Source organism: Lynx canadensis, chromosome D2 (genome assembly GCF_007474595.2).
Source record: "Lynx canadensis isolate LIC74 chromosome D2, mLynCan4.pri.v2, whole genome shotgun sequence".
In the NCBI taxonomy this organism is placed as follows: Eukaryota; Metazoa; Chordata; class Mammalia; order Carnivora; family Felidae; genus Lynx; species Lynx canadensis.
In genome coordinates, this window is record NC_044313.2 from 1,335,250 (window position 1) to 1,348,133 (window position 12,884).

Here is a 12,884-nt window from a genome sequence, read left to right on the forward strand (position 1 = left end):
GAAACGGGTCAGACTTTTAAACCAACACAGAATCAAGGAAACAATGGAAACATTAAGGAAAAAATCAATGAAAGAAACCGCGAACGAAGGATTTCAGAACCAGCCAAGTCCGGAACATCCGCGGTTCCAGAAAGTAAGAAAGTGCTAAATAACAACGATAATGTAATCAAGATCTCACGGAACAGACAAGATGGGGCGTGTGGAAGGAACACAGGTGCTCCTAGGCCACCAGCTGCAGCCGTCTGGTAAACCAGCCTGCCCTGTGGCTGTGGGACGCCGACCCGGGGGACGAAACGGTCGTCCGCGTGTCCGCACCCAAACGAAAATCGTCGTGTGAAGAACGAGGAGAAGGCGCGGCTTTTCCCGAAAGGAGCGTTCCAACCAGCCACGTGAGCCGAGGCTGCAGCTCCAGGGCCCCCAGTGGCAACGGCACGGTGACGACCGTCAGGCACGGGACACGCGGAGGAGGCGAGGCTAGCGAGGGGGGATTTAAGAAGCAGGGTCCGCACGCCTCGAAGAATCTCCCCAGGATACCGCCCGGCCACGGCGGAGAAACCCCGGCCCCCGGACACCCAGGCCAGACTCACCGCGAGCGGGAGACAGACACGGACAACTCGGATGCAGGACGCGGAGGAGAGGACGCCCGCGCGGCCGCGGGCTCCTTGCCAAAGACACATAACCGTGTTCCGATCGTGAGAAAAACTCCGATTCTGGGTATTTTTACAACGTCGCTCCTCAGTTGCCTGCGGAAGCATCGACGTCGGAAGAGGACAGGCAAGACTGAGGACTTGTCACCGGCTGGAGGAGACCAGGCAGACGCAACACCCGCACGCAACGTGGGGTCTGGGGTGGGACCCCAGGGCAGAAGAGGGACGTTGGTGGGTAGGGAGGTCTGAATAAGGTCCGTACGGCGGCACCACTATCGATGTCCCGGTTTTGGTGACGCAGGATGGTTGCGGAAGACGTCAACGCTAGGGAAACCGGATGAGGGGTAAACGGGGCCCCGTGCCATTTTTGCAGTTTTCCTGTAGGTCTGGAACTAGTTTAAAATAAAGCTTTTAAGAAATAAGCACGTAAAAAGATACTTAATATCACTAATGGGAAACGCAAATCGAAACTTCAACGAGACACCGCCTCACCTCTCTCTCTCTCTGTCTCTCTCTCTCTCTCCATATGTAAATGAAAAAGAAAACCAGGTGTTGGCGAGGATGTGGAGAAGTCGAGACCCTCATGCGCTGTTGGTGGGAACGCAAACCAGTGCAGCCGCCGTGGAGAACGGTACGCAGGTTCCTTCAAGTGTAAACACAGAATTGCCACGTGGTCCGGCCATCCCACTTCTGGGTGTGCACCCGAAAGAACAGAAAGTAGGGCCTCGAAGAAATACTTGTACACGCGGGTGCATGGCAGCGTTACCCACAATACCTAAAACCTGGAAGCAATCCAGGCGTCCACCGACGGTGAACAAAATGTGGTCCACGCACACAATGGGATATTATCCAGCCTTGACCAGGAGAGAAATCCGGCCACGTGCCACAACGTGGATGAGCCATGAGGACGTTGTTCTCAGTGAAACAAGCCAGTCGCGAAAGGACAAACACCGTCCGACTCCACTTACGTGAGGTCCCCAGAGGAACCTAGAGGAGTCACACTCGTGGGGACAGAAAGCAGAAGGGTGAGTGCAGGGGCGGGGGAGGGGGATGGGGGGGTTACTATTTCATCAGACAGAGTTCAGTTCTGCAAGGTGACAAAGTTCTGGAGATGGACGGTGGTGACCCCTACAGCAAGGTGAGTGTGCTTAATACCCCTGAACGCACCCTTGAACGTGGCTGAGATGGTGAATTTTATGTGATGTGTGTTTTACCACAATTTATAAAAACGAAACAGAAGAGGGGTGCACGGGTGGCTCAGGTCACGATCTCGCGGTCCGGGAGTTCGAGCCCCGCGTCGGGCTCTGTGCTGACAGCTCGGAGCCTGGAGTCCGCTTCGGATTCCGTGTCTCCCTCTCTCTCTGCCCCTCCCCTGCTCACACTGTGTCTCTCTCTCAAAAATGAATACACTTTAATTTTTTTTTTTTTCCAACGTTTATTTATTTTTGGGACAGAGAGAGACAGAGCATGAACGGGGGAGGGGCAGAGAGAGAGGGAGACACAGAATCGGAAACAGGCTCCAGGCTCCGAGCCATCAGCCCAGAGCCCGACGCGGGGCTCGAACTCCCGGACCGCGAGATCGTGACCTGGCTGAAGTCGGACGCTTAACCGACTGCGCCACCCAGGCGCCCCATAAAATGAATACACTTTAAGAAAACAAAACAGAACAAACCCACGGACCTGACCTCTGTCTTCCACACATGTTGAGAAGCCCCTCAGCTCTGAGGGTCCAGCAGCCCAGCCTCGCAGCAGGCGCCCCCGGCCATAGCATCCTGCGCAGCCTGCTTCTGGCCCGCGGGTCCCCACCCTACCCTCACGGGCTTCCTCCAGGCCCCAGGGCTGGCCTGCTCCTCCCCTCGGACGGCTGTGTCCCGAGCGGCCTCTTGGACCCCCAGCCAGCGGGAGGCCAGGTCACAGGCTCTGGGGGAACCGGGAGACACCTCGGTGGTTTTGGTCACGGCAGAAACAGTATGTGTTTTCACGGTGGCTTAAGGCACGTCCGTCTGGCTGCTGACCACTCCCGGAGGGCAGAGACCACGTCTGTCCCTGTTCACCGACCTCCCCAACTGAGGGCCACGGTGCCCGTCCCAGACAAGGTGACTGATTTCATGTTTTGTGGGCAGGAAAGTCCGGTGGCGTCAGGCCATGAGGCGGGGCCAGGAAGGGACAGCGCTGAGTGACGCAGGGGGTCCCGGCGGTCCCCGGGCACAGTATCCAGGCCACAGCTTCACCTCACGAGGATCCTCCTGAGTCCCCAGGTGGGCCTCTGCTGTCCAGCCCTCCCCCCAGACTGCGTGGCCACGCTGAGCTCAGATGTGGGCGGACAGCGCAGGAGGGAAGGTCTTTGTCGCTCGGAGGGAAAAGAGACTCAGCTTGACTTTGCCTCCTGGCGTCCTTCCCTCCATTTCTTCATCCTGCCCCCAGGATCTCAGCCCAGATCTGGAGGGAAACCAGCCCAGAGGTCAGCCCAGGGCAGGTGGACAGGAGGTCTCCCCGGAGTCTGGGCTGGCCACAGGGAGAGCCCTGCCTCGAGACTTCTTCCTCACTCCCCGGGCCAGGCAAGAACATTCTACCCTCTGGGGCGTCTGGGTGAGCACCCAACTCTTGATTTCGGCTCAGGTCGTGATCCCAGGGTTGTGGGATCAAGCCCTGCTTGCTTCGAACTCTGTGCTGAGCATGGGGTTTGCTTAAGAGTCTGTCTCCCTCTCTCTCTCTCTCTCTCTGTGCCCCTCTCCCCCACTCGCTCACTCTCTTAGAAAAAAAAAGAAAAAAAAGGAACCTTCTGCCTTCTGCTGGCCTCTGGCCACTCCCCACAGCCCGAGCTCCAGAAACTGAGTGGAGAGAACCTTGGGCCTCCAGATGCTCCCACAAAGATGCGCTTTGGGGCCAAGAGAACCCAGCCCCGTTCTCCTCCCGGAACCATCTGTATCATCCCTGAACTTTCACACCAAGCGGCCCAACCCAGAAAAGCCTGGATTAGAAACCGCAGACCAGCAGACTCCCTGTTTATAACACAAAAGATTCCATATAAAGGGCACGTGTAACACAGTACAGACTCGAAAACAACCCCAGAAACCCGCAACACATTGATCAGCAGAGGCACAGGCACAGCCACCTTAAGAATAAACGACCAGGGGCGCCTGGGTGGCTCAGTCGGTTAAACGTCCGACTTCGGCTCAGGTCATGATCTCACGGTCCGGTCCGTGAGTTCGAACCCCGCGTCCGGCTCTGTGCTGACAGCTCAGAGCCTGGAGCCTGCTTCGGATTCTGTGTCTCACTCTCTGCCCCTCCCCTGTTCATGCTCTGTCTCTCTCTGTCTCAAAAATAAATAAACATTGGGGCGCCTGGGTGGCGCAGTCGGTTAAGCATCTGACTTCAGCCAGGTCACGATCTCGCGGTCCGGGAGTTCGAGCCCCGCGTCGGGCTCTGGGCTGACGGCTCAGAGCCTGGAGCCTGTTTCCGATTCTGTGTCTCCCTCTCTCTCTGCCCCTCCCCCGTTCATGCTCTGTCTCTCTCTGTCCCAAAAATAAATAAACGTTGAAAAAAAAATTAAAAAAAAATAAATAAACATTAACAAAATTTAAAAAAAAGAATAAACGGCCATAAGGCTTCCCAAGAGGAAAGGCCGTTGATAGGACCAACTACGTGAAGCTGGTGAAGCCCGTTTTTGCTAATTATCTCCAATATTGCAATGACCCATGTAAATTTCAGCCGCAGAGGAACCTTCAAACCAGAGAGAGAGGACAGAATGGGCGCTCAGCCCCCGGGTCGTTAAAGGGAAGTTAAGCCTGGTGGCAGCCCTCCCAGCCCGACATCCTTCCGCGCTCACGGATGCTGAGGGCCTGGGCTCACTTACCCGGGCAGAGCGCAGAGGGAGGGGACTCTGGGGACACAGCCTGGGCTCGCCACGGAGGGGAGGGAGGAGGGCAAGGCATGGCAGGTAACCTTCAGCAGGAAGCCTGGCCGGGGACAAGGCCTCATCACTCTGCTCCGGACCGTGGCACAGCACCGTGACTGACGACCCGCGGTCCAGGCCGAGCCCTGGCGGGAAGCGTGGAGGAGGGGCACGGAGACCCCAGGGGGGAGCAGAGCAGAGACCGGGACACAGGTCTGGGGTGCGATCCGGGGCCCAGGGGAGGGCCCTTATGTGCCAGGACTAAGAGTCACAGATCCTAACTTAGGACAAGACCCTTCCCCTCTCCGGGTCTCGGGCTCCTCACTTCTCGATGATTCTTTGCGATACTGTCATTTTGTCCTTTGCAGGTTCCTCGAGGATGTGGCCCCAGCCTGGTTCCCTCCACCCTCCTCAAGGCGGGTCACCGGCATCCTCCAGCCTCTCCCAGGCCTCCTGCCGCCCATCCCTTCTCTCAAAGTCATGCCCACATACCTTAACACACAGAAATCAGAACAGAGCCTGGCATAGAGCAGGCTGTGTAACAGGTGAGGTTTTTTTTATCCTCACTATTTCCTCTTTTTTATAACAGTTTTTTGTTGCTATGCCATCGTTCACAACCTCTTAGATCTTGTATCATGAAAGCAAACTGCTCGTGCTGAAAGCCCAGATCCTGGAACGTGTCGGTCGTGATGTCCCCAGCCGCCCCTGGGAAAGGCAGACACCGCACACTGGTTCCTGGGGCCTCAGGCATGTGGGACAGGGTGGCTGCAGGAACACACAGTGGCCCCGGGCATCTGCACTGACCCCCTGCTACCAGTCCATCCCTTCACCCTCCCCCCGTGGGCCCGGTTCTCAGCGGCCACCATCAGTACTGATAATAAATGCCAGTCACGCCTGTGTAAATATTTTCAGCACACGTGAAGTTCCGAAACAACAGCACGTACGATGCATCAGTCTGCTTGAAAATCCTATTTGGACTTGAAATCGTTAACTTCATCGGCCCCCAACTGACAGGCACCGCTATAAAAGCTCCTTCTTTCCAACCATAGTCTTTTTGGGAAAAAGCAGGTGTGGTAAGGACTGCTTACTCCCTTCCCCATTAGTGGCCGGGACCCCAACCCGCTGCGGCCAGTTGGTGGTGCTGTTCTGTACCCCACAGAGCAGCCGCTGCCCAGGCGGCCCCTGGATGGGGCGTGAGCGCCACAGCAGGTCCCCAGTGGAGCCCGAGATCGACTGGGCTGGGCCACGGTTCTTGCTTCTGAAAGCACTTCAGTGTTCTGCCGACCTGTCCCGGAAACGCTTCGAAAGGGGGCATATCACTCCTTGTTACCGAAGTTTACAAGAAGGTAAACAGGTCTGTGAGCCGTTAATGTGGGGGGAGGGGGAGGGGGACACTGCAGACAGCGGCCAAAGCAAGTCTTAACTCAGGGATGCAGATCGGCTTTCAGAAAGGCAGGAAAGGGGCGGGGGGGCGTCCCTCCTTCTAACCCTAAACCCCGGCAGACACACCGCCTGGTGCCTTCTCCCCTCCACCCACCCTAAGGCGGGGAGAGCCCTCTGCACCCCCCGAAGTGCCCACCAGCTCCCCGCTCCCTCCGTGGCACCCAAGGCACTGATTTCCGGCTGCCCTGCCAGTGGTCACCCTGGTCCCCGTGTTTGCAGACAACGCGCACTCCTTCCTCTGCAGGAAGTGAAACTGAACCAAAACCTCAGGTGCGGCAGGAAGTCGCTGCCCACAATCCTGCTTCTCCAAGAGACAAGGTCAAAGCGACAGGCCGGAGGGGTTTTCTAGGAAAGGTGTGGAGCCCGAGCCTCCCCTCCGACTCCTGACCCGAGTCGAGCCCTTCGCGCTGCGGCTTCCGAGGCTTCGGATACCGTGAGCCTCCGACCGCCCTGCCGCCACCCCCGGAAACAGGAACACGTGAAAGCAAAACACTAGACACCGAGGGGGGTGGGGGCAGCTCAGTCTGCGGTGCGGAAACGCCCAAGTGGCGCGGACCCGGACGACAGCACCTGCGCGCCGCCCACCCGGGCCGGCGTCCCTGCCAGCACAGAGGCCTGTGCACCTGCCGCCGGCTCCCGGGAGCTCCCGCGAAATGGGCGCGATTGAGACAGGTGGCCCGCGGGGTCGCCCGGAGAAGCCGAGAGGAGCCTGGCTCCAGACAGGGGCGTCCCGGCCGCGGGCCCCCCGACCAACAGAACGTCACTCTGCCACCTCCCCCCCACCCCCCCCCCCCCGCCAACCCCGAACCTCCCCCGGGCCACCCCCCCACCTTACCCCCCCCCCCGCCATCTCCGGACCCCACCCCGGGCCACTCCCGGGCCACCCGCCGGCCGCCCCCGGGGGCGGGGGGCAGGACGAGCGCGCGGGGCGACCGCCACCCCGCCGCGCAGGGCGCAGGGGCCCCGGGACGCACGGTGCCAGGCGCCGGCGCAGCGCAGAGGCCCGGCGGGGCGGCGGGTGGCGGGCGGCGGGCGGGGGGGCTGGGGGCGGCCGGCGGCTGCTCACCGAGGCTCCCCGCGGGCGGCGGGCTCCGGGCGGCGTCCGACGGCCCGGCTCGGCCATTGCGGAGGCGCTGCGGCGGGCGGGGGGCGCGCGTCACCGCGGGCGGGCGCCCCAAACCCAGGGCCCTCCCCCGACACTCCCCGCTGCCGCCGCCGGGCGCGGCCCCGCGACACCCCAACCCCACCTCTTTTCCTCCTCTGCCATCTCAGGCTGGCGGGGAGCGGGTTTGCGTCTACGGAAAGCCGGCGACGATGCTGCCGAAAATAACCCGGGTGCTGCGCAGGGCGGAGGGGGGGCGGGCGAGGCCCGCCTCGGCCGCGCCCGCACTGACCGCCACCCACCCCGTGCTGCCGGGGGCGTCCGCGCTCAGAGCCACTCACCCACACTCCTCGCCGCCGCGCAGCCCGCAGCCCGGAAGACTTGCACGTGCGTGTTTTAGCCGTTAACTCCCGGCTTCCGTCTCCAAACGCTGCCTTCCACGCCCCGGATGAGAGAGAAATGCTCTTTGGAGCCGTGCGTGGAACAATCCTCTCCGTGCTCCGGAACCAGACCCACAATTCCATCGTTAAGCCGCGGGCTCTGGGGCTGCTGGCCTCAGGGTCCCAGCACCCCCACTTCTTCAGGCTCCGGCTCTGGGGGGCCCCCCGGAAAAGTGCCCGCCTCTGAGAGTTGCCGGAGGGGCTCCCTGGGCTGATAGGTGTGGCAGGGCAGGGTAAGGATTGTATGAAAACCGACTCGTGGGGCACGATGGCCCCTGGGAAGGACATTCCTTCTCCCACACCCAGACTTGGAAATCAGCAGACCCCAAAGTTCGGCGCGTGAGAGCAAATGTGTTTGCAAGCGGATGATTCCTGGTGACCCTCGCAGGTGCATGTGCCCCTCCTCCTTTCCTCCCAGACCCAGGCACTTTGGCCGCAGGAAACCCAGAACCGTCCGGGGATTGTTGGCTAAGAACACGTTTGCTAGCACAGAAGCTCACGTGAAGAGTTGTTCTCCCACCACCGGACACCCTGGGGCACCTTCAACTGGCCCATTCCAACATTCCCTGCCATCCGGATGATGGACACGGAGTACGACTTGGAAGTCCCACCGTGGCAGCCCCCGTCTGCCCTTCCTTGGTGAGTGGCTCGGTGTGAAAGAGAACGCGCTCTGTAAGTCTCCGGATGGCGCTCCTGGTGGAGACCTGGCGAGCAGGGAAGGAAAAACTACCCCGGGATGAGCCTTTACTCCGATGAGGTCCCACGGGGGCTGGCGGATCACGGGGGCGCGTGGCGTGGCTCTGGGTCGGTCTCAGCTGCTGGTCTCAGACCGAGCGGGAGGTGCGGCAGTAGCCTGGGCTGGGGATGAGCGAGGTCGTCAGGCCCGTGTGGAATCGCCATCACGCTACGACTGGGGCTCCTTCCGCGAGCGGCTGGCTGCCACCTGCAGAACAGGTGTCTCCCCGTCTGCCGGGCCTGCGTGTGGAACACGGATATTCCCACACCTGAGCCCGCTCCAAAAGGTCCATCCAGACCCCCTTGACCCCATCCTCCCAAGTGGTTCCTTCTCGGTCCCTGAGCATCAGCGTAGGGGAATTTGTCAGCTCACTCTCCTTCCAAGGAAAGTGGAAAACCAAACATGCTGCTTGCAGCCACCCACTGGGTGGGCTCCCCCCCACCATCACCACCCCCACCCCCAACTGGGGCCCGTTCCAGCAGCGCCCCAGCCAAGAGCGTCACCGCACACAGAATCATGTGCACAGCAGGCTCCGTTTCTCAGCCATCAGTCAGTGGGTTTTAGGGAGCTGGTCATAAACCTAAAGATGCGTGGAGGGAAGGTGAGGGGGTCAGCTACCTGCTCGGGCAGCCTATTTACATGTTACTTGAGAACAATCTCGTCTCAGCCTGCTCAGGCGGCCACAACAAAATCCTACAGACTGGGGGGCTGTAACAACACGTGTATCCTCTTGTTGTTCTGGAGCTGGAAGTCCAAGATCTGGGTGCTGGCAGGGCCTGGTTTCTGGTGAGGCCTCTGTCCTGATGAGTGCGGGTTCAGGCTCAGTGTGCAGTGATCCCCTAAAGGTCTAGTGTTTTCCTTTCCCTTGTGCACGATCTGGGGAGTGTGGCTACAGGTCCTTTTCTGAAAGGCCGGGAGGAAACTTTGCGAATACTCACGGTGTTAGCACAGGATCCTTCCCCAGGGACACCCCAACCTCTCCTTAATTAAAAGGATGTGGTGTCTGTGAACTGATTCAGGTCTGACCCTCGTGTGAGGGCGGTGACTTCTAGGATAGTGACTCAAGTCTGCTTCTGCTCACTAAATTTAGAGTTTGCTATTTTGGTCGGATGGGTCGAATAGGCCCTTAGGGGGCTTCTCATCTAAAGGCTGAGGGAGACAGGCAAGATGGAGGGGATTTATCATGCGCACCCCTCCCACACACCTGCTGTTTCCCCCAGCATGGCATAAAGGCTCTCCCCTCCCCGAGGCATTAAGGCAGACATTGTCAGGGCAGGCGCCCGAATCCCGGGGAAGCCTTGGAGTGGCTGTTCCCGCCACTGGTAGTGGTGCCACCATGAAATGAGCAGTCCTGGATAAGGGAACAGCATGAGTACAGTCACTATGATCACAACTTCTCTATATATTTGAATGTTTTTCAAAACAAAAGGTAAGCATGGATATGAAGATTGTATAAAGCATAACAACCGTTTACAACATAAAATTGTACCAGTTCAGAGGCAGCTGGGTGGCTCATTGGTTAAGCATCCAACTCTTAGTTTTGACTCAGGTCATGATCTCGTAGTTTGTGACATCAAGCCCCACGTTGGCTCTGCACTGACAGCGTGGAGCCTGCTTGGGATTCTCTCTTCCTCTCTCTCTGCCCCTCCCCTGTTCTCTCTCTCAAAAATAAATAAATAAACTTAAAAAAAATATTGTGCCAGTTCAGTGTCTCTAGCAGCAAATTAAAACAAAACATAGGAGTGCCTGGGTGGCTCAGTCGGTTAAGCATCCGACTCTTGATCTCAGCTCAGGTAATGATCCCAGGGTCAATCAGGAGCCCTGCATTGAGCCACAATGAGCGTGGGGCCTGCTTGAGATTCTCTGTGTGTGTGCGTGTCTCTCACTCTTTCTCTCTCTGTCTCAAAATAAAAATTGGAAATTCAGATAGGGTTGGAAAAACACTCATGAACAGAGAGTTCTGGTTCTAGATAAAATGGAGTGAGGACACTGCCCCCCCCCCATTTCTGTCCTAAATGCAGCCATAAAATCTGAACAGAAACCATGGAGTAGCTATTTAAGAATTCTAGAAGGTAAATGGTAGCAGGTAGATTGGGGGGAGAGACCAGAATTTGGAGCACCATCACCCGGCTGTGAGTTTCTGTTACTTCCCAGCCAGGATTAAATCCAGCCCCAACCTGGAAGTGGGCATGGGCTGAACAGAGAGCATTCTGAGAGACGCCTTCCAATTCTAGTTCAAGAAATAGTTAAGGGCAAAACTAAAAGGCAACTGATGTAATGGGAGAAGATATATGCAAAGAGAATATCGGATAAAGGGTTAGTATCCAAAATCTATAAAGAACTTATCAAACTCAACACCCAAAAAATGAATAATCCAGTGAAGAAATGGGCAAAAGACATGAACAGACACTTTTCCAAAGAAGACATCCAGATGGCTAACAGAAACATTAAAAGATGCTCAACATTACTCATCCTCAGGGAAATACAAATCAAAATCACGATGAGATACCACCTCACACCTGTCATAATGGTGAAAATAACTCAGGAAACAACAGATGTTGGCAAGGGTGTGAAGAAAGGAGAATCTTTCTGCACTGCTAGTTGGAATGCAAACTGGTGCCGCCACTCTGGAAAACAGTATGGAGTTTCCTCAAAAACTTAAAAATAGAACTACCCTACAACCCAGCAATTGCACTACTAGGTATTTATCCAAAGGATACAAAATGCTGATTCGAAATTGATTCAAAGCTGATTCGAAAAACGCCCCTTCAGATGTTTGTAATGGCACTATTGACAATAGCCAGATTATGGAAAGAGTGCAAATATCCATCAACTCAAGAATGGATAAAGAAGGGGCACCTGTGTGGCTCAGTTGGTAAAGCGGCCGACTTCAGCTCAGGTCATGATCTTGAGGTCTGTGAGTTCGAGCCCCGCGTCGGGCTCTGTGCTGACAGCTCAGAGCCTGGAGCCTGTTTCAGATTCTGTGTCTCCCTCTCTCTCTGACCCTCCCCTGTTCATGCTTTGTCTCTCTCTGTCTCAAAAATAAATAAATGTTTAAAAAAAAAAGAATGGATAAAGAAGATGTGGTTTATATATACAATGGAATATTACTTGGCAATCAAAAAGAATGAAATCTTGCCATTTACAACAATGTGGATGGAACTAGAAAGTATTATGTTAAGTGAAATAAGTCAGCAGAGAAAGACAGATAACATATGATTTCACTCATGTGGAATTTGAGAAACACAACAGATGAACATAGGAGAAAGGAAGGAAAAATAAGAGAAAAACAGAGAGGAGGCAAACCATAAGAGATTCTTAAATGGAAAAACAGAGTTGCTGGAGGGGAGGTGGGTGGGGGGATGGGCTAGATGGGTGATGGGCGTTAAGGAGGGCACTTATTAGGATGAACACTGGGTATTATATGTGAGTGATGAATCACTGAATCCTACTCCTGAAACCATTATTCCACCATATGTTAACTAACTAGGACTTAAATGAAATTTTGCAAACTATTTTCTAGTGTAATAAATACGCAGTTATAAGCTAATACAAAAAGAAGAAGAAGAAATAGGAAAGGGTTTCCCTAATGCTTACCAAAGGGGGAGTACATCCTCCCTCTAATTTTTTCCTTTCTTCATTCCCTTGTGCGCCAACCCCGCAAAACCCAATGGTGGTGGCAGCAACTCCAGGGGCTGCAGGGGCTGCAGGGGCCTAACACCTTGGCAGGAGGGGAGCATCTTCCTCTCTAACTGGGGGACTCTGCTCCCAAAAGGTTGGGCAAATCACTGTTGCTTTCTGTCCTCCTCCTCTTCCCCCACATGGCCCAAGATGCAGGTGCAGTAATCAGAAGTATATAACAAAGCTTTCTGGGAAAATGCCCAAAAAGAGATGCTCCAGGAAGTTGATAACTATGAGGAGACTGCAGAAAGGGGGTTACTAAGAAAAGTGATGGAAGAAAGTTGTGTGTGATCTCCTGGAAACACCCCTGGGCTGCAAAGGCACACATCCGAACCTGAGCAGCCAACCATAGACCGTGAGAGTGCACAAAGGGCCAGGCTGCTGCCCTGGTCCCTCTGGGTGGTGCACCCAAGGGACAGACCCACACAGTACTGCGCAGGTCAGATGGAACATTCAGCATGAATTCAACTGTGTTACATGCCTCGTACAATGACACTTATCAACATTCTCCATAATTGAACAAGTACCAGAGTGTCATAACATAATATTCAATACGTACAAGATACAATCCAGAATTGCCTGGCAAACAAAGAACCATGAACATGTCAACAGGAATGTGAAGAGATGACAGTCACCAGTGCCGAAAAAACAGACATTGGGATTCGGTGACAAAGCAAGTATTACAGAAATGCTCTGGCCAGTAAGAGTAAACACTCTTGAGAAAGTGGAAAGCCAAGAAATAGAAAATATAAAGAAGAATGATATGGAAATTTTAGAAGTAAAACATATAATAACCAAAACAAAAAGCCCACTAGAGAGACTCGGTGGTGGAACGAGGATGGCAGAGGAAAGAGGAAGTGAACTTGAAGACAGATCAATAGAAATGACCCACTTTGTATTACAGAGAGGAAAAAGGGGTTCAAAAACAAATGAACAGAGA

The 12,884-nt window shown here is 55.5% G+C and overlaps 1 protein-coding gene across 7 annotated transcripts in view; it reads right to left on the reverse strand.

Annotated features, from left to right (window-relative positions):
• Positions 1-7,119, reverse strand: part of JAKMIP3 (Janus kinase and microtubule interacting protein 3) — a 113,166-nt gene extending 106,047 nt beyond the window's left edge. For 6 of the 7 annotated variants that reach the window (XM_030334102.2, XM_030334101.2, XM_030334100.2 and 3 more), the window contains exon 1: positions 7,052-7,119. The gene's annotated coding sequence lies outside the window, so the exon portion shown is untranslated. Of the gene's footprint in view, positions 1-587; positions 1,932-7,051 lie in introns of those variants that run through there. The other variant, XM_030334103.2, reaches the window with a different exon arrangement.
• Between the last annotated feature and the right edge of the window lie 5,765 nt (positions 7,120-12,884).